Consider the following 21,641-nt stretch of genomic DNA (forward strand, 5'->3'; position numbering starts at 1 on the left):
TGGGAGGGAGGGAAGTTGTTGGGCCCAGTTGAGCTGAAAAGATGAAATAAGACGATATGATGTTACATAATGTGATTATATGTAAAACTATATTTTTTTAAAAAACAACAATCTGCCCCTTCAACTGCTGCTGCGAATGACCGAGCCGGGGATGCAGTAATTCTGCCGTTCCACATACTCTTGGCAGTGGATTGTTCTGTTAGTCCTGCTTAAAGTAGATTCACTGAAATAAATTCAACTCAAGATAAGGCTGCCAAGGAGTGTAGTGGAGTCTCCTTCTTTGGAGGTCTTTAAGCAGAGGCTTGACAACCATATGTCAGGAGTGCTCTGATGGTGTTTCCTCCTTGGCAGGGGGTTGGACTCGATGGCCCTTGTGGTCTTTTCCAGCTCTATGATTCTATGATTCTATGATTCTAAGTCCCTTTGCTTTTGATGGCTCTGCTGTGTATCACAGGGGGTTGGAGGAGATGAGCCTTTGGGTTCCTTCCAACTCTGTGACTCTATGATTCTACTCTAAGCATGTCTGGATCCAATTCTCTGTGAGAACAAAAAGGAACCATATACCGGAGATCAAAGTGTTTGAATCTAAAGCTCAGTTTATTTTGCTACATTTAAGGATTTGGAGATCCAAATCTGCTCTGCAGCAACAGAAGGAAGAGGAGAAGGAGGAGGGAATACTCATGCCAGACTCCACGTTACCATATTCCAGGAAGTCTTGCATTGTTAAGCAAGTGACACATAGCTACTCCGATCCCCAATTAAAGTCTTTGTGAGCCACTCTCAAGTGCTTATCATCATTATGTGACAGGTTTCACTTGAATAGGTATATGCACCACTCCTGAAGGCTGCAGGATCTTCTGAATAATGAACAGATTCTGAGCAGGGACCAAACAGCTCCTGTCTGAATATAAGCCCTTAGTAGTTTTAGCAAATGGGTTCCCTTTGTGGCTTGGGTGAATTTTTGGTTGCTTGTTTTGATACTGGAGTGTGGGAAAAATCAGACACATTCATTTTTGCAGAGTGTGTTCCCTAGGTTCTGTTTGGCTATCAGCATCTCTAAAGTAAGTTCTAGGACTTCCCGATTGGAAAGTCGGCAGTTTGAATCCCTGCAACGGGGTGAGCTCCCGTTGTTCGGTCCCTGCTCCTGCCAACCTAGCAGTTCAAAAGCATGTCAAAGTGCAAGTAGATAAATAGGTATCGCTCCGGCGGGAAGGTAAACGGCGTTTCCGTGTGCTGCTCTGGTTCGCCAGAAGCGGCTTGGTCATGCTGGCCACATGACCCGGAAGCTGTACGCCAGCTCCCTCGGCCAATAAAGCGAGATGAGCGCCGCAACCCCAGAGTCGGCCATGACTGGACCTAATGGTCAGGGGTCCCTTTACCTTTACCTAGTGGATGATATTTTTTGCTCTATAAGACTCACTTTTCCCCTCCTAAAAAGTAAGGGGAAATGTGTGTGCATCTTATGGAGCGAATGCAGGCTGCACAGCTATCCCAGAAGCCAGAACAGCAAGAGGGATTGCTGCTTTCACTGCATAGCGATCCCTCTTGCTGTTCTGGCTTCTGAGATTCAGAATATTTTTTTTCTTGTTTTCCTCCTCCAAAAACTAGGTGCGTCTTGTGGTCTGGTGCGTCTTATAGAGCGAAAAATACGGTATTTCAAACCTTTTCAAACAGACGCCCATTCACCAGAACCTATCTATACCCCATGCTCAGTACATTTCTTGACCCATTTCACACCAGCTTCTGTGTTCTAGTCAAGAGACAATTTCTCACTGTCGAAAGTGTTCTTTAACCAGCTCTAGAAATGTCACCCTTAGGAAACTTTCAAATCTACCCCCTGCCAAAAATAAAAATAAAGCCTCTTCAGTTGACACAGCACCACTTGCAGTATTTTATAATTTAAACATTCTTTCTTCTTGGTAAGCTTATAAATGCTAGCATTGCTGGGCCTTCGGAGGGGAAGGACGGGTTAAATATTCTGAGCAGAATAAATAAAGCTTCAGATGTTGCTGCTACTGGAGGTTCATCAGCATGAAGAAGGCTGATGTCTCATTAACTCCCCAAGTAATGTGAGAAGCACCTGCATTATGACTGGAGGAGGGGAGGCAATAATCATGGTGTGTGTGCATGTGCGCAAGGCAGGAGGGCATGGAGACATGAGAACATAACAAGAGCCTGCTATTTCAGGCCAGTGGCTCATCTAGTACAGCACCCTATTCTCACCGTGGCCAAGCAGATCTCATGGAGAAGGTGGCAGAGATCTAAGGATTGGGAAACTGACCACCTCCAATCTCTGTACATAAATTGTGCTTCGGCAAGCCGCTTTGTGCAGGTGGCTCTCTGTGCTTGCGAAGACCTCCTACAACTTCTGTAGGATGCTGTTTGGAATGGTACCTGCCTAAATTTGTGATGCTTCTCTGAATCCGCCTCTGTCAACCTGGTGACCTCCAGGTGTTTAGGACTACAACTGCCATCTAATCCAGGCTCATCCAAAACCTATTCTGGATGAGTCCACAAGAAGTACTACAGAACAAATGAAAAGATAAAAGAACAATTGATATCAGCAGGTGTGTACACCCACACACCCACACACCCACCCCAGAATGCTCAAGGGAAGTAATAGTAACACTCTGTTCTGCCTTGGGCAGACCACATCTGGAATACTGTGTTCAATTCTGGGCACCACAATTCAAGAAGGATGTTGACAAGCTGGAACATATGCAGAGTGTTAGGATACAGTTCCGTTCCACCTTTAGAACAGGCATCTGGAGTTGTTGTATGTCACATGTCTGTTTACTTCCAGCACAGTCTGCTGGGAACTTCTGTTGTATATTGCTTTTGCTATGCTGCTGTTGTTTGCTTGGACACGAAGGGAAGCAGACATGTTTTTCTTTTGTCCTGCTGCTGAATAAAATGCTGTAAATCTGCTTACACACATCTCTGTCCGCCATTTCCATTGTGAAGATTTATTCACTCTGCTGATAGAGCGTGCTCAAGTTTCTGAAGGCTTCTGAAGCTATGGGTCACTGATTGATGCTGTTCCAAGGGAGGCTGGAGTTTGCCCGGCTGCCGGCCGGTGGCTGGAGCCAGCTGGGGGCCTGCCTGATGCCCCCATCTCCCTGGCAGCATCCCAACACAGAGGAGGGCAACCAAGATGATCAAGGGTCTGGAAACTAAGCCTTATGAGGAACGGTTGAGGGAGCTGGGCATCTTTAGCCTGGAAAAGAAGAGCCTGAGAGGAGATACGACAGCCGTCTTCAAATATCTCAAGGGCTGTCACATGGAAGAGGGAAGAAGCTTGTTTTCTCCTGCTCTGGAGGGTTGCTGGTGGTGGCAGTGGCTTTCAGTGAGATCAAGCTGTTATCTTATGAGATCTCATCAAAATCTTGTGAGACCTTGCTTGAATCTGTTGCCATTGCTGTTGCGGCATGGGTGCTGTTGCATAGCCCAGGTAAGGAAGGTGGTGGGGTGGCACAGTGATGGCAGCAGTGCTGCACCTTCCTGGCTTGCTTCAGAATGTGAAATGGGACGTGTCCATATAATTCACATCGACAGATGTAGCATGTAAACTAGGCCATGGTGGATTTAGACTGCAGCACATCCTATGATCACAGTGTCACCTTTATCCAGCTCCTGCAATTGCTCTTAAGTATTGCAACTTATATGGGTGGGGAATAATAATAATAATAATAATAATAATAATAATAATAATAATAATTCCAATTCTACATTATGCTTGTATGCTTGCCCATGGGAGTGCATACTCAAGGATGGCTGGGACAGCTTGCATGTTCAAGAATAAGAACATAAGAAGAGTCTTATTGGATCAGAACACAGACTCAGTATCCTGCTTCCTAGAGGGACCAGCAATATCTCCCCAGAGAGCCAATGAACAGAGAATGGAGGCAATAGGCTTCTCCAGCAAAATGGTATTGTGTTTACTAGTTCTTTGCATTATTGCAAAGCATTGCAGCACAGTTTGATAAATTGTTTCTCTCTCTCTTATCATGGTAATATGCACAATAGACAGAAGCTATTGCCCTCCACTCCATCAAAATCTGTAACTCGATTCTTCACTCCTTCCAGAAATGCGCTCTGAAGTGTATTTTCTTTTCTGATTTATTGAATGCCTTCGGTATCAGAGATTGGGTTAAGAGAAGTTAATGCAATAAACTGACATGTTTTCTTTTCCTTCTGTTGTTCTCCCCCACCCTGTTTAGAAAAGAAATAAGCAAAGTGAGGAAGGGAAACTTAATGTTTGTGTAACTGGATTTTATGGTTGTAAACTAATTAGAAGCCTGTTTTGGGGAATAAATAAATCTTTTCAGACAGGGATCCAGGGTGGAGCTGGGGTGGTCTCTTTAGCTTCTGACAGGAATCTGCCACCTTCTGACAGGAGGATATGCCCATCTGGGTATGGCAAGCATGGATGGGAGGAATATTTTGTTGGAGTAACTGGACCTGAGAATTTCCTTCATGAGCAAGGTCAGCCAGGCCAGCTGCTTTGGTAACAGCCCAGTGCCATGACTATATCTGTGATTGATGCATGTCAGGTCAGTAGTGTTTGCTGGCAATTGGTTAGCCAGTTGTCGTTACTTGTCTGGTGCTAAATCTTGAATTGCTGGACTTATTTTAAGCAAGGGAGACACTCTGTACTTGTATGTATCTGTGTGTGTGTGGAGGGGTAATGTGTGAATGAGACAGAGCAGATGGTGGAGGGACTGGGTAGATCCAGCTTTCAAGCGATTAACTCTGATATTAACCAACCAATCTTCTTTTTTTTAAAAAACCCCAAGAGTTCCACCAAGGTTATTTGCGTCTGCAAGCAAGCAAATGGCTTCCAAAATGACCGTAACAGATTTGTGTGAAACCAAGGGCAGTTTATGACTGATGCTTGCCAAGGCCAAAGCAGTGAGTTTAGGGCAGGATATATAGTTAGTTATTTGCAAGAAGTGAATTTGAATAGGGTCTAAGGGATGGGAGAAGATGCTTCCAAGTGGTAAGTGGATCCAGGCAAGGGGTGTCGAGAATTGCCACCCAACCAGTACGTTACTGAGCTGAGCAGAATTTTATCCCCTTAGCTTGTTGCTAGAATTACTGATTGCAGTTTGTCTTGCCAAATGCAAGATGGTTCTTTTAAAATTAGACTCAGAAGCAATACAAATGCAAGTTGGTGAGAAGATTACAGATTTTATTCTGAACAGCAAGTAAAATATGCATTACCAAGCATCACTTCAACCTGCCACTGGGAAGCTCGAAGAAGTGGTGAAGTGACCCCCTCAGATAGTCTTCCTTTGCACAACCCTCTGGCCATGAGTCTGTGCCCAGCTTCTCACTGCCATGCTCAAAAACGGTGCCCTCTTATGGCCACTACAGGCTCAGCTATGAGCCACTCTACATCAAAGACAAAAAGCCAGGCCATACATCAAAGGCTTCTACTGACCAGTGCCATTTGCCAACAGACCACACATCAAAGACTTTTTTTTACAAGGGATAGAGAAAGTAATAATTACAGGTAGGTAGCCATGTTGGTCTGCCGTAGTCGAAACAAAATAAAAAAAATTCCTTCCAATAGCACCTCAGAGGCACACGAAAGCTCACACCAATAACAAACTTAGTTGGTCTCTAAGGTGCTACTGGAAGGAATTTTTTTAGAAAGTAATAAAACATAGATAACCAGAACCAGGAAGAGTTGACCATGTCAGATCACTAATCTCCTCAAAATCACAATAATCTTCTGGAATAAGTTCCCCATACACAAAGTCACAGGGTGGGGAAATGCAGCAGAGCTATACAGTGGTACCTCAGGTTACATACGGTTCAGGTTACAGATGCTTCAGGTTACAGACTCCGCTAACCCAGAAATAGTGCTTCAGGTTAAGAACTTTGCTTCAGGATGAGAAAAGAAATCGTGCTCCGGCGGCGCGGTAGCAGCAGGAGGCCCCCTTAGCTAAAGTGGTGCTTCAGGGTAAGAACAGTTTCAGGTTAAGAACGGACCTCCGGAATGAATTAAGTACTTAACCCGAGGTACCACTGTATTCTGGAATCTCATGCCCAAAAGATCACTGACTCGATCAGACTGGCCCGAAAATTACATCCCCACTGGTACCAGGTTAAAACATTTTTATTTGCATTTAGGATGCTTATGTTTAGACTGATCTGTAATTTTAAATTTTTAATGCTACCTCTTATTTTGCTAATTTATTATGAATGTTGGTCTTGTTTTTGCCATGTTTCTATCTGCATTGTGGACCACCCTGAATTACATTTAGATGAAAGACGAACCAGAAGTATATTTTCACAAATTTTAAACATCAGACATTTTTTATTACATATTAAATTTATCTATCGCTTTTAAAACCAAAGTAACTCTAAGCGAAGGGAATTGAATAATCACAACATGTCCCAGTATTGTTTAAAAAGCCTCTATCCTTGCTCAGATCTGTTGATTTGGGACCTCCCTGGTTTCACCAGTTAACTCAGCTAGAAATATATTAAGTAATTATACAAACCCAAAATATTTCTTCATGCATTTCATTTTATTTGTGAATTGCTTTCCATGAAACGAAACCAACAGTAAAAACACATACAAAAACAATTTCAATCTCAGTGCAGATGCAGCCTGGGATAAGAATCTCCACATAAAAGGCTTTTCAAAAAAAGGAAGATATTCAATGGCATTGAGAAAACAATAGAGACGGCCCCTGCCTGATGTGCAATGGGAGGCAGGTTCAAAGGTCAGGTGCCACCACGCTAAAGGCCAGAGTCTCACATTGTATGGAACTGGCCTCCTGATGAGAAGGTATCTGCAGGAGACCCCCTCCTGTGGCGTGCAGTGAATGGTTCTGTATATAGGGGGAGAGATGAACTTTTTGGTATTGTGCTCCAAACATTAGGCTTTGCACACCTTGAATGTTGCCTGGTAGCTAATTGGCAGCCTGGGCAATTCTTTCAGCTGCAACATAGCATGGTGGTGATATCCTGCCCCATGAGCAGCTCGAGCAGATCTGTCGCTGATCTTGCAGGAAGATCCGTCACTTGAGCATGCATGTGCCGTGACACGAAGGACAGTGGCTTCACATCTGTGTTGGGTACATGTGTGTGTGTTGCAAATAATAATATTATAATAATAAATTTTATTTATATCCCGCCCTCCCCAGCCGAAGCTGGGCTCAGGGCGGCTAACAACAATAAAATAGTACAACATTCTAAAATCATTTCATTGTAAAATTAATTCAAATCAAATTGATGGCAACCATTAGGCTAAAGTTCTGTGAAGATTGCCAAAGGAGGGAGTCAGGCTGTGCCCTGACCAAAGGCCTGGTGGAACAGCTCTGTCTTGCAGGCCCTGCAGAAAGATGTCAAGTCCCGCAGGGCCCTAGTCTCTTGTGACAGAGCGTTCCACCAGATTGGAGCCACAGCCGAAAAAACCCTGGCTCTGGTTGAGGCCAGCCTAACCTCCCTGTGGCCCGGGATCACCAAGATGTTTTTATTTGAAGACTGTAAGGTCCTCCATGGGACATACCAGGAGAGGTGGTCCCGTAGGTACGAGTGTCCTAGGCCATATAGGGTTTTAAAGGTTAAAACCAGCACCTTGAACCTGATCCTGTACTCCACTGGGAGCCAGTGCAGCTGGTATAGCACTGGGTGAATGTGATCCTGCGGCGAGGACCCCGTTAGGAGTCTCGCCACGGCATTCTGCACCCGCTGGAGTTTCTGGGTCAGTCCCAAGGGCAGCCCCACGTAGAGCGAGTTACAATAATCCAGTCTGGAGGTGACCGTCGCGTGGATCACAGTGGCTAGGTCAGGGCGAGAGAGGTAAGGCAGAACACTTTGTGAACAGAAACGCATGCACTCTGTGTTGTGCCCCCAGGCATTCTGTGCTGGATCAGGCCAATGGCCCATCTAGTCCAGCAATCCTGATCTCACATTGGCCAACCAAGATGCACACCTCCCTGCTGTAGCCACCAAAAACTGGTATTCAGAAGTATTACTGCCTCCGACCGTCTGCTTTCTTCTAAGATGCCCTGCCACCCACCCACCCACCCACCCACAATAAATAAATTACTTGGAAAATAAATATAACCCAGGTGGTTAAGAAAGCCCAACAGAGACTCCATCTCCTCAGAGTATTGCAGAAGAACAATGTCAATCAACATTTGATTATCTCCTTCTACCAGTCAACAATAGAAAGTGTCCTTTCCTACTGCGTCACGGTGTGGTACGCTGGTTTGACATCATCTGATAGGAAGTGCCTACAGAGGGTGGTGAATACAGCACAAGATATTATGGGCTGTCCCCTGAATCCGCTGGATGAAATAGCAGAAGAACGTTGCCTCAGGAGAGTGAGGAAAATTCTCAGGGATGATTCACCCCCTGGCCGGCACTTTCTTGATCTCCTGCCCTCAGGCAGAAGATATAGAAGCATGATTAGTCGCACCAACAGGGTAAAGAACAGCTTCTATCCGTGGGCTGTTAGGCTGCTGGATGAAAAGATAACAACAGGCAACTGACTTTTGGGTTTGGTGGGTGTGTGTCAGTAAACGAGGGGAATTAAGACTAAGAGAGCTGAGTGGGGAGTGCTCGTGTAATCTCACTGTATACAAGTTGTACAAGTGACAATAAAGTATTTCAATTTCAATTTCAATAAATCCCAAGCCTCTCTCTGCCCTGTTAAATGACTGCCTGACATCTCATCCCAGGTCACTTCCTAGGATCTAATGCTACCTTTTACTCCTATAGTTTATCTTAGTGCTAAGCATCACAGTGCTCAGATTGGAGATAAGCCCTCTGCCTGATCTATAAGAATAAATGGCATCTCTTGATAAATAAATGGCAGGGAGAAGTGTTGCCTTTTACTCTTAAGGAGCAGGCAGAGGGCTTTATCTTCAAACTTAGTGCTGTGGTGCTCAGCACTAAGAGCAGAGATAAAAGACACCCCCTCTGCTCTTTAGAGAGGATCTCTAAACACTGAGCTAGGTGGATCAATAGTCTGACTTTCTCTAAGACAGCTTTGTAATTATGGGATGCCGGGCCTTCAGACTGGGCATGCACCTTTTTGATGGCTTTGCAGTCGCTTGAAGTTTAACCTGTATTATTGCCAGAATAGAAATGTTTTTCTATAGCATTAAGTAGCCGCTCCCTAAGAAAGGAAAGGTTTTGTAAACTGGAAGAGGGTTGTTAATGATAGTAATAGTAATATTACTAATAATAAACACAGGCATTTGATGTTCCGTAGAGCAATAAATGGTTGACACCTGTCATGGGTGGAACTTCTTCAATTCTTCTCCAAGGAAATTTTAAAGAACACCACACTTCCTCCCTAGAGTGAAGCTTAATGTGGCATAAATTGAGATGGGGTTTGTGTGTGTCGGCATCTGCCCTGCACAAATTGTGTCTGTGGTGGAGGATTTGGAAAGCAGATGAGATAAATACATTCATTTACCCTTTTAGAATTAAGAATGGCATGAGGATAATGAAATTTTCGCAACAAGAGCGAGCAAAATGTACTCCACATTGGAGTAAATTTGAAGGCATGCCCTATAGTCCCGTTGGGCTGTGATCCAATGGATGATTTCACAGGTGTCAGCCATAACCCAAAGTGCATTTAATCAACTTTGGCTGGGTTGCCAGCTGTGACCCTACTTGGGGGAAAAACAACAACACAATCTAGCCAAAGATATATATACTCCATTAACATCCACGTTAGGTTGCGTGACCAGGCGGTGACAGCCCCAGCCTCCAGGGATCATAAGGACTCTGACGACGTTATATGGAATTAAAATTAGGCCACAATTTATTAAACTTTTGAATGTAGGGAGACCTTGGCTTAGACCTTGGGCATCTATCCCTCCCAGTCCCCCAGTTGGGGGGAACTGGGGATCATCAGGGTAAATGGGATATGGGGGTGCTCTGCGAGACATAAGTGTAGCAGGCAGCCAAACCCATATCCCCGCACGCAGGGTAGTCCACTGACGACCTTTCAGTGTAAGGCCAGTGACACTCATATATAAAATCCCTTTAAGAGGGGGACCCTGGAATCGCCACCACAGGGGAGTAAATCACCACTTCACGCCCCCCCCCCCCATATAGGGAAGAAAAGACGAAAGGATTCCACCCAAGGCCATAAACCGCCAAAGTTTTGATGAATTGCTACAGGGAAGACAAAACCTGCCAATGCAGGTCCTTCAACAGCAACCAGTCAAAGACCATTGCAGAGCCCACTAAACAGGAAGAAAAAGTTAACCTGCAAACAGGAAACATTAAACAAGGGGGGGGGTAGGGAGGGTGAATCTCCAGAGCCGACAGCCTGGCTATTGTCGGCTCCACCCCCTATTTATAAATGGGGCTGGCCCCATGCTAGAAACCTGATTACTGAGGCTGGGCGTGAACCTCCAAAAATTAACACTGAGAGGCAAGCCAGCCCCTGTTTGCCAGTAAGCTCCCTGGGAACTGTAGCACCACGCGCGATCCCGCAAAGGGCACCCACAATGTAAAGTGTGAGTGCTCATTACGGTAATGCACTCTATGTGGGACAACCTTTGAAGGTGATCTGGAAACTGGGACTGGTTGTTATACTGGATCGTTTAAAACTGGTCATATTTAGAACAAGTTCCCTTTTGTTTCTTTTTGTAGTTTCATTCCACTTCAGAGGGGCATTTGGGAAGCAAACCCTTGAAATTGTAAGCAGCTAGTGGAAGCATTTGGGGGGGGGGGAATATTTTTATCCAGTGCTTTTTTTTCTGGTGGGCACAGGGGTACGCATACCCCTAAACATTTTGTGAATGTACTTTTGTCCGTTTACTGTATTTATTTTCCCCAGTTTGAACTATAAAATGCTGATTTTTCTTGAGTCAAAATGAGAGTACCCCTAAACATTTTTTTAAAGGAAAAAAGCACCGTTTTTACCTTTCACTAGGTGGATTGGGGAAACTGCAAATTTTCAGCCCAACAGTTTTCATGGCTAACCAGAACTACTGAAACTGGGACCTTGGCACCAGCTTCACAAGAACTTTCCTGGAGAGACTTAAAAGTTCAAGATGGAACAATACCCGGTTCTTCACATTCACTCTGTGTAAACCAACGATTACATCTATGTTGTTTTTTACACAAAGTGAAAACTGAAAAATTAAAAGTGAAGGAAATCTTGGGGCCTGCAGTTTACTCCTTAAAGAGCTACAATTTCCAGCACCAGTGCCAAACTACAGATCTCAGAATCTTTCTTTTGGAGTATGTTTTAAATATATGGCATGTACACTGCTTTGAACTGTGGCTGAGCGTGTTTGCTTATTTTTTTTACCTGCATTGGATTGTTATAAGTATACACTGTTTTCCAATTTGCTATAACAAGCGAGAGCTGGACCATAAAGAAGGCTGATCACCGAAGAATTGATGCTTTTGAATTATGGTGCTGGAGGAGACTCTTGAGAGTCCCGTGGACTGCAAGAAGATCAAACCCCTCCATTCTGAAGGGAATCAGCCCTGAGTGCTCACTGGAAGTACAGATCCTGAAGCTGAGGCTCCAATACCTTGGCCACCTCATGAGAAGAGAAGACTCCCTGGAAAAGACCCTGATGTTGGGAAAGATGGAGGGCACAAGGAGAAGGGGACGACAGAGGACGAGATGGTTGGACAGTGTTCTCAAAGCTACCAGCATGAGTTTGACCAAACTGCGGGAGGCAGTGGAAGACAGAAGTGCCTGGCATGCTCTGGTCCATGGGGTCACGAAGAGTCGGACATGACTAAACGACTAAACAACAACAACAATAACAAGTGAGAAACAGCAGAGAGTAGGTGGACTCCTCTAACCATTGGTTCACAAAGCTGTACTTACCACTTCATTGGGTGTATGTGGGACCCAACCATTTTCCCAGCTCCCGCTCACCCTGCCTCTGCAACTGGACTCAGTGTCTTTTAAGTGACAGCCTGTAACTGCACACCAGTTCATGCTGATAATTCTGGCGAGCACCCAGGGAACATTTGGTTTAATTTAATTTCGTTTTGAGCAGCATATCCCTCCAGGAGCTTTGCCCACTTCACGCTTCGTGTGTGTGTGTGCTTTGCAACCAAGAACTGCCGTACTAATAAATTCCCCTAGTCTCTTGCTGAGCGATGGCCTTTACTGCCGCAACCCTCTCCATAAATCTATTGCAGCCTGATTTGCAATTCAAGCACAAATTCAATGGGACTGATGGGGAGAGGGTATCAGGTGAAAACCTTGTGCATAAATGAAACCTCAAATTATCTTTGTCTCATGGAGCCAATCTTCTCCAGAAGCACAACCAATTCTTAGGGAAACTGTGAATATGCTTTTCATCACTGAAATGAGAATGTGGGCCTAATCCAGCTTGTTAGGAATACAGGAAGCTGCCCTCTGCTGAGTCAGACCATTGGTCCATGCTGCTCAGTAATGTCCAGACAGACTGGGGATAGCTCCCCGGGGTTACAGAGAATCTTTCTCAGTCCCACCTGGAGATGACAAGGATTTGAATCCGGGACTCATCTGCATCCATGTGCTCTACTACCGAGTTCCTTGCTGTCTGATGGGCAGAATTGATTTGTCTTCTGTTCACAGGGAAAGGCTTGGCAAGCATAGTTACCGTATTTTCCCATGTATAAGACGAGGTTATTTTAATAAAAAAATTATGCTAAAAATTGGGGGCCATCTTATACACAGATAGTGGAGACGTGGGACAGGTGATTGGTGGTTGCCGTGAGCAGGAGATTGTCAGTGGCATTTTTGCGTGTGATCGATGGGTGCGGCAAGGTCCGCTGGCTATTAGCTGCTGTGGCAATTGGGTGGGAAATCAGCACTTGCTTCCGGCGAGTATGCAGACTATTGGTGGCTTCGTCGATGTGCATGCAATTGGCTGTTGCTGTCCTGCTGGTGATCAATTCTTGGCAACCGTCCCAAAGCTCAACAACTCTGGGCAATCTCCCCCCATTTTCTCAATTTGGACTCCCCCAAAAGAGGGGAGGCGTGCTATACACAGAAAAATACGGTACATAGGAATATAGAAATCTGCCCTATACTGAGTTGTTAAGGTAAAGGTAAAGGGACCCCTGACCATTAGGTCCAGTCGTGGACGACTCTAGGGTTGCAGCGCTCATCTCGCTTTATTAGCTGAGGGAGCCAGTGTACAGCTTCCGGGTCATGTGGCCAGCATGACTAAGCTGCTTCTGGTGAACCAGAGCAGCACACGGAAACGCCGTTTACCTTCCTGCCAGAGTGGTACCTATTTATCTACTTGCACTTTGATGTGCTTTCAAACTGCTAGGTTGGCAGGAGCAGGGACCGAGCAACAGGAGCTCACCCCGTCACAGGGATTCGAACCACCAACCTTCTGATCAGCAAGTCCTAGGCTCGGTGGTTTAATCCACAGCACCACCCGCACCCCTTTTGTGAAGGGGATAGGGGTCTCCTAACAACTCTCAATGCCCTTAGCATACAACACTGTACTGTTTCAGATATTACCAATTAGGTAGGTTCACCTGTAAACGCAAACTGAATCAAATTTCTCCCATATCCCTAGCCAGAGCCCATTCATTTATCTCTCATTTTGTGAAGTCGCAATATCTGTATAAGTCACACAGTTATTCTTGCTTTTATGGAGCATTGGATGCAATTTCAAAATTGCAATAAATTGGTAATTTAGCTGTTTGCCTTTTTTGCATAACAGCGAGAGTGGGGGAAACCACCAGGAAATAACAAAAAACAAACAGATGCAGAATGCCAAAAGCAAGCGCTCCCCACATTTTCTGTTGCCGGTTGCTAAGATACTATGAGAGACAGGAAGAAATCATAAGCAAGGAAATGCACAACATAACTGCAATAAAATTCCAAAATGATTGATTCAAATGTAAAAGACATCAATCGCTATTACACATTTATGCACACAAATTTCACATGTCATACAACAGCAAGATAAAATTTAAGTATCTAATATGCATTTATCAGGAGTGTGCATAGGCCCCAGAATTCATATCTGTGCATTTTTTAAAAAATATATTATTAAAAAGCTGATCTGTTTGAGTCATTCTGTGCTCTGTTTGCTTTGATCTGCTTAGTGGTCCTCATTCACTGTAATGGGGAATCCAGAAATGGCTAAAACTTTGTCCTTTATGGCCAAAGTGGATGAAATTTGCAGGCACGAAATGCCACTGCACTCCAGAGTTAACTATGCTTTCCAAACTGCAGACAAATGGATCCTGTGTCTTTGTAGGAGGGAGCGGGAGTTTGCCTCTTGCTTTTTCTTATCTTGAAATGAGCCAGAGGTGGCAAAGTGGTTTGTATTCTTTCTCGCACATTTTTAAAAATGCTGCAGTTCCACACAGGCCTCTCCTTTCTGGTGCTTTTTGTATCCTCTAATACAGGCATAGGCAAACTTGGCCCTCCAGCTGTTTTGGGACTACAACTCCCATCATCCCTAGCTAATAGTGGTCAGGAATAATGGGAGTTGTAGTCCAACAACATCTGGAGGGCCGAGTTTGCCTATGCCTGCTCTAATAGGCCTCACAGGTGAGGCGATATCATGTGAAGCTATCTAGAATACTGTGTGGGGGTTCTGGAGAGTTCTGGTCCTCCCTGTCTGCTATTAATGTGGTTCTTAAAGTAATGCAAGGCTGGATTATTATTATTTTTTAAAAAAAACTTCAACAAAGCTTAAAAAACCCCAACCCTCTGCTTCTGTGCTTCTGACAAATAACTACCCAGGGCTCTTCATTGTTTCACAGAGAACATCATGGACAGCCCCACTTTTTGTAAAACCCATGAAACTAGAGAAAACTAGAGATATAGGAAAGCAGAAAGCAACAAGCTAGACCTGTGCACTGGATTCAGCTGAGTCACAAATACTTGAAAGAGACCTGATCTTTTATAGACTAGTCTGCAATTGAAGATCAGCAGGGGAGGCCTTGCTGGTGACGTTGCTGTCCTCAGAGGACTGGGGAGTGATGGCATGGAGGTCCTTCTCGGTGGTGGCACCCAAATTTTGGAATTCATGCGCACCTAGTCCCAGCTTTGGGGATTTTCAGAAAACATGCAAAAGTTTCAGCTAGGCTTTTGGGAATGTGTAATTGTTGTTCATTTCCTGCAAATGATATTGTTTGTTGATTGTTGTTTTAACCCTTTAACATCTGAATTTTGTATTTTACTGCTTTATTGTGATGTAGCCTGTCCTGTAGCTGGTAATAAAAGTGCTTAATAAATAAATAATAAGACAAAATTTTAAAAACCCTATAACTATTTCTTGCAATTTAGTGGAAAATTCTTTCCATAAGCTTTCAGATGAGAGTGTTTTATTCTCTTTAACCAGTTTTGTATAATCTCTTCCAGCTACTGTAAGTTCAGATAGTGCTCTGAGGAATGAGTATTTTTCACATCAGCTTATAATAGAACTGGGAATATCTATAATTGCGACATGATTGCATGATAATGTTGGGGCAGACTTATCCAGTATGTTATTTGAATCAAAAAAGATATAATTAAGCTTAGTATTGATAGTCAAGTACTGGACATATTTCAATTTTCTCTGAATTGTCATTTTAAAATAATCACAGAACAACCCGTTTTTCTCTGATCGGACAATGTGCTAGGCTAGACATATAAGAGCAAAAATTCAATTTAGGTTATTTTTGCTCAAGGAACAGAAAAGTTTTGTTCTTGGATTGCTATTTTAAAGAAAACCATTTGCAGAGCTCATGGCGCATATCTTCCTACCTATTCAGAACATTTACAGCTCAATAGATCTGGTGGAACAGTAGGAAAAATGGATTCGCCAAATAAATTATTACATTTGTTAATAATTCTTGCCATTGCAAAAACGAGTTCACCCCGCCCCCCAGATGATAAATCATCGGCAGATTTCTCCTGTCCTCTCTTCACTGCTCAGTGACTGTAAATCTTTAACTGGGATTTGGAAAGTTAATTCGTCTAGCACTGAAAGCTTCATAGTGGCAAAGGATTTATTTTTATCCAAGTAGCAAATCTGCCTGTCCATCCATCTACATCAGAAAGAAAATAACCCTGGTTAATTATTAATAAATATGTTTATGTGTGACAAATTGTCAGGGTTAAAATCACTTGGGCCTGATTTAGAAATTATATTTCGTACTTGTCAGAGTGCAAATATCCAGAGCGTGGGGTCAGGTGGGATTACTATGAAGAATTATAAAATATGCATCAAGCCATTGTGTCCACGATGAATGCATTGTGTTGACTGGGTTTGATACATTGACAATAATTTCTGATCAAATCCCACAACCCTCTGCATCTCTGGCCACTTCCTCTACTGTCCATCTCTCTTGCCTGAAAAGTCATGTACACAGCCCAGTTGCCTAGCCAGGCAGGCATCCTGGGTCATCAAAGACAGTGGGCAAGTTTCTTTGATGTAGCTTTCTAATATGTTAATCTTAGGGCCAGGAAACAGATCTCACATGAAGGTGATAATGATCGCTGTCCTCCTGGCCATCCTCCTTATTATGTATATTGCTTGTTTATCACCTCCGGGTTGCCAAATGCTCTTCTTTGTAGTTCTACTCTTTGTTTACCCTGTGCTTAATTAGTTACGGTGGTTTAACTTTGTCTCCATGTGGGTTTGTTGAAATGCTCAGAAGAAATCTGATTGGTTCTTACGAACACCCTGTAAAAAGTTCTTTTGTGAATAAAACGACCTGGACCGGGGGCTGCGGAGATCAGACAGAGAGACTACTATACGCACCCTTCCCAGAGTCTTGCTGGTTCAAGCCTCTGTGTGTATTCTTATCAATCAGAGTTCAATTCTTCCTTTACTTTGTGAACGCCTCAGCACTTGGTACAGAGGCCGTGTGATCATGAAATTAAGGATGTGCATCAGATTTGGGCAAATTCCAAGCTGAAGCTGGTCATTTCAGACATATTTTGGGCCTGTCTAAACAGGGACAGGGACGCGGGTGGCGCTGTGGGTAAAACCTCAGCGCCTAGGGCTTGCCGATCACATGGTCGGCGGTTCGAATCCCCGCGGCGGGGTGAGCTCCCGTCTTTCGGTCCCAGCTCCTGCCCACCTAGCAGTTCGAAAGCACCCCTAAGTGCAAGTAGATAAATAGGTACCGCTTTATAGTGAGAAGGTAAACGGCGTTTCCGTGTGCTGCGCTGGTGCCGGCTCACCAGAGCAGCTTCGTCACGCTGGCCACGTGACCTGGAAGTGTCTCTGGACAGCGCTGGCCCCCGGCCTCTTAAGTGAGATGGGCGCACAACCCTAGAGTCGGACACGACTGGCCCGTACGAGCAGGGGTACCTTTACCTTTAAACAGGGACAGGATTTTTCTGAAGCCTTCTGAACCAAAGCATGGACCTCTAACGGGATTCTGGATGTTTTGGAGATTTGGACATTGAAGAAACACCCCATAAGTCTTCCAAAAGTGAATTCTTGTTTGCCATTGTTGTAAATAAAAATATGCCCTTTTCCCTTATGGGGTATCCAAGAGCCCATATAGAGTCCTTACATAGGTTCCCTATTGGTTGGAGAAAATAACAGAGGCCAACCAGAGAATATTGAGAAGCAAAGCAGCTAGTAAGCTTGATCTTTATTGATCTGTTGCAACAGGGTACTCCCTCACACGCTGGAGAGGAGGAGGACCCCCCAAAATGCCGTGCAAGGGCTTATAAAGACTTTTGAAATTCCCATTCTCTAGATCAAGACCACCCCAGAAACATTATGCATACAGCACAGAAGGGGTGTAACCTAAGACCACCCCTCAGATACATCCCACCTACATCACAGAAATTTAAATGTTGTTTTTCTCCTGTCACAGTTTATCTCCTGTCTGGCAAGTTACTTGATTGGATTGCCTGGGGAGCCTGGCCATTCTTTTGTAGTGATAAAAATACTTATTTCCTGGGCCAGGTCACAGGCTCACACCTTATTCAAACAGACATATCCTTGAGACAGGATTTGTGAGGAAAGAGACAATGGGGAGGCTTTTCCAGTTTAACCTTGCAGAGAAAGGATTTGGTCAGTTTAGGAATCAAAATGGTTCCAGGTTGGTCTTCCTGTGTTGATCTATGTATGTGCAGTTATGAACATTACCATATATCTAAGAATTCCTATCACACCATATAAGAAAAATGCCACAGTAGGATGGATGGAAAGCTCTTTTTGTGATTGACAGGTCTAGCTTCTAATCAGATGGAATAGTTTTCCCAGGAGACTCCAATCACAGTGTTTTGGAGAAGGGACGATGGAGTAATGTATCTCCTTGCTCTTGTTTGTTCTGTATTCTTTACTAACGCTATTAGTGGCACGTGTGTTTGTGTGGAGACAAATCAGCCCAGAAAGTAAAAGATATAATTAAGCTGCAGGAATACAATCAGCCAACAAAATAAAACCCAAGGCTGTTTTATTTCTGAAGATCAATGCATGACAAAGTAGTACCATACAGTACAAAGGCTAATATCAAGAAATAGCTTACTCTTTTACACTTGGATCTAAAAATATCCAATATACAAATATGATGTTGATACATTTTGAGAGTATTGTTCCCTTTGACACATGAACTATTAACAGGTAGATAGGAGCACTTGTCATGTCAATTGTTTATTTTTTTAAAAAAATAGTAACGTAAGGACTTCTGTGGGGTTTTCTTTAAATTGTGCACTTTTGTATTTCTGCCACAACAATGACATGTGTAGAATAGTTACATTGAACAAATATATGAATCTGCCAGTATAAGGGCAAAATGTTGTAAAAAAGGGGGTTCGTTTCCATACTCACCGTCTTGGTTGGAATTGCCATCGTTTGTTCAGTAAGCCTGTTGCTTTATGGTTCTTTCTGCATTAACTAATGTTCACACCAGATCTGTGGGGTTTTTTTGTTTTAAAATAACGTTTAATATATAACTGCAGGTTGTCCATTGTGGACTAACAAAAAGTTATTAAATTTATTTCGGGTTACTGCATCTTTAATTAAAAGCTTCCTCCTTGCAGGTTCTTTCACTTGGGTTGGTCTTTGTCAGGTGCAATAGCAGCATTACTCATGAATAGCCTCTTGGTTGCTCTCAAATAGCCTCACTCACCCTTGAAATTCAGTTATTCTTTCTGGGAAGAGAAGGCTTTAATTATTTGTTTCCTCTCATTATTATTTCTCTTCTTTCCTTTGTAGTGGGAGATCATTATTTTGCAATAAAAAAAGGAAAACAACCAATAACAAAAGCCAGTAATTTCAGCCGATTATTAAATTGTGGGTACAGGAAATTGTATTAGAGGGCAATTCAGAGACTACTCAAAGGACAGTTAAGAGACTCTTTATCAGTAAGAGCAAAAGCTGCAAGGAAGAAGCTGCTAATTAACACTACAGGAGACTTTTGCTTCATGGGATGTGCCTCTGGATTAGAGAAGGATTTTGGCGAGGTGGAATGTGAAACCATTTAAATTACACTTCAGGCTGATTGTTTAAAAGCAATTGCTTGGCAGGGCTAAACAACCTACGTGTAGAAACAACCCATGGTATAAACTGGCAGGTCTTTGCTTTCAAGTTTCCCTACAAAGTGCCTGTCAGAAGCCCCTCATTCCAGAAACTCACAGCCCCATGGTTTCTGGATACCTTCAAGATGCCCCCACACCTATTGTCCCTATGGTGAGAAGCTTGTGGCACCCCATACTCTGAAACTGAATGCAAAAACACAGAGAAAGACATATTAGAGGTGGCCACATAGCTTTGGATCTTCTTACTTCTGGAGAGGTCCTGCTCTAAATTCCTTTGTAAGTGGAGGCATGATTTATAAAGGAGAGGGCCTTTTCTGTGGTGGCACCCCAACACCTGAATGCTCACCCTAAGGAGGCTTGCTTAGCACTGATGTTACTAGGTTTTCAACCAAAGGTGAAGTTCTTCCTATTTGCCCAGGTGTACATAATACACGGAGTTGTGTTCTATTCTGTTTTTAGCTTCTTGGTTTTGTTGTTTTGCCTGTATTGTCTGGGTGGATGAGGCCAACCATGGAGCCAGGAATGACGTGGCTTCAGTGGCCAGCTCCTCCTTCTCTTCCTCCTACCACAGAGGCGAAGGAGTGGGGAAACAGACCTTGACCAGTGCCAGCCATTGAAGCCATGCTGCCGCTGTGTTTGATGTCCTGATGTTTCCCGATGTCCTGACATCAAGTGTGCAATGTTGGCTCCCATTCTCCCTTGAAGGATGGCGCCTCTGCTTCCTGTCAACCCTAGCCTGAAACAGAATATGGACGTACCACGGCAGAAATGGTTTGGTCGCAACAGTGTGAGACATCCCTTTACAAAGGGATCCCCTGCTTGGCAGGGGGCTTTGCTGCTTGGCAGGGGGTTGGACTCAATGGCCCTTGTGGTCTATTCCAACTCTATGATTCTATGATTCTAAATATTGGCTTCTCCTTTTGCTTTTCAGCTTGCAGCAGTGTCACTGTGCTCCATAGCACGATCAAGAAAATATAACTTGGAATTATTGTGCATGAACAGCTTTTGCCATGTCATGCAATTTTCATGATGGTCAAAAGAAAGAGAGAGAGAGAGAGAGATCTGTTGCCCTGTATAAAGAGGGCAATTTGATCAAAGCGAGCGGCGGTATTGTGAGCTAGCAATGTGATTGCCCTATGTTCGGAAAAAGACAGTTTGACATAACCAATGAAGGCATCTGTTTACTTTTCCTGTTTACACCATGTGTCTCCCTTAGGCCTCCCATCTGCCCTTCCATTGCGTTGGCTTCTTTAAGACTGGAGTCACTGAAGCGAAACCTTGCTTGCTGTACAAAAGACAAGATCGGCAGAGCATCACATGCACGGAGGCAGGACGGAGCTCAGGAAGAAGAAGAAGAGGAAGAGGAAGAGGAAGAGGAAGAAGAAGAAGAAGAAGAAGAAGAAGAAGAAGAAGAAGAAGAAGCAGCAGCCACCCGTCCTGGATAAATTGATCAGAAGCACAATTCATTTTGGAGTCTGATTGCACACTTTGTCAAATGGATGGTGCTCTCCATAAAAAGCGGTTTGAAAAGTACATTTTCAAGAAGTCATATGGCGGACCCTTTTAATAGCCGCCATCCATCTGCTGTAGCTTTATTTCCCTGAATCTGCTCTCTTTTTTAAAACCTTCTAAAAGGCAAATGTCTTAGAATCGTCTCAACAGAAACGATCGCAGGGTTCATTTAACCCAATAGTCTCAAAACTGCACGCCCGGCTTGAAAATTGCTGAAGGTCTTGGCAGACTGTTTAATGATTTTCCCACAATTGTGACATGCAGTGCTAGATGTGGGTTTCTGTGTTTCTTACATGTTGCATTTTATTGTATTACAATTTTGATTCAAATGGCAATGCAATAAAATGCAATATGAGAAACAAAATAATGAATAAAAATACGGTTGAAAGTCAAGATGACTATTTCGTCCGATGGATGGGCAGTGATGGAGCTTCATGCTCCAGCACTGGGGGGCGGACAGCAGGCAGGGGAGGGGCTGGCGTGTGTCCCGGGGATGTGGTGCACCACCTGCAGAGGCATGGCACTTGTCCTGGGGGCAGGGTGCGCCACCTGTAGGGGCATGGCGCTCAGCACAGGCAGGGGAGCAGCTGTGATGGGACCCCACCGGGATCGCGCTGCTGGGGGCGGTGCGCTGCCCCCGCACTCCTCTTACTCCGCCAGTGTGGATGGG

At 44.0% G+C, this 21,641-nt stretch overlaps 1 long non-coding RNA gene across 1 annotated transcript in view; it reads left to right on the forward strand.

Annotated features, from left to right (window-relative positions):
- LOC310680771 overlaps positions 1-21,641 on the forward strand; it is a 506,863-nt gene that overhangs the window by 110,732 nt on the left and 374,490 nt on the right. The gene's annotated exons all lie outside the window — the stretch shown is intronic.

This window comes from Podarcis tiliguerta, assembly GCF_965153285.1.
Source record: "Podarcis tiliguerta genome assembly, chromosome: 6".
In the NCBI taxonomy this organism is placed as follows: Eukaryota; Metazoa; Chordata; class Lepidosauria; order Squamata; family Lacertidae; genus Podarcis; species Podarcis tiliguerta.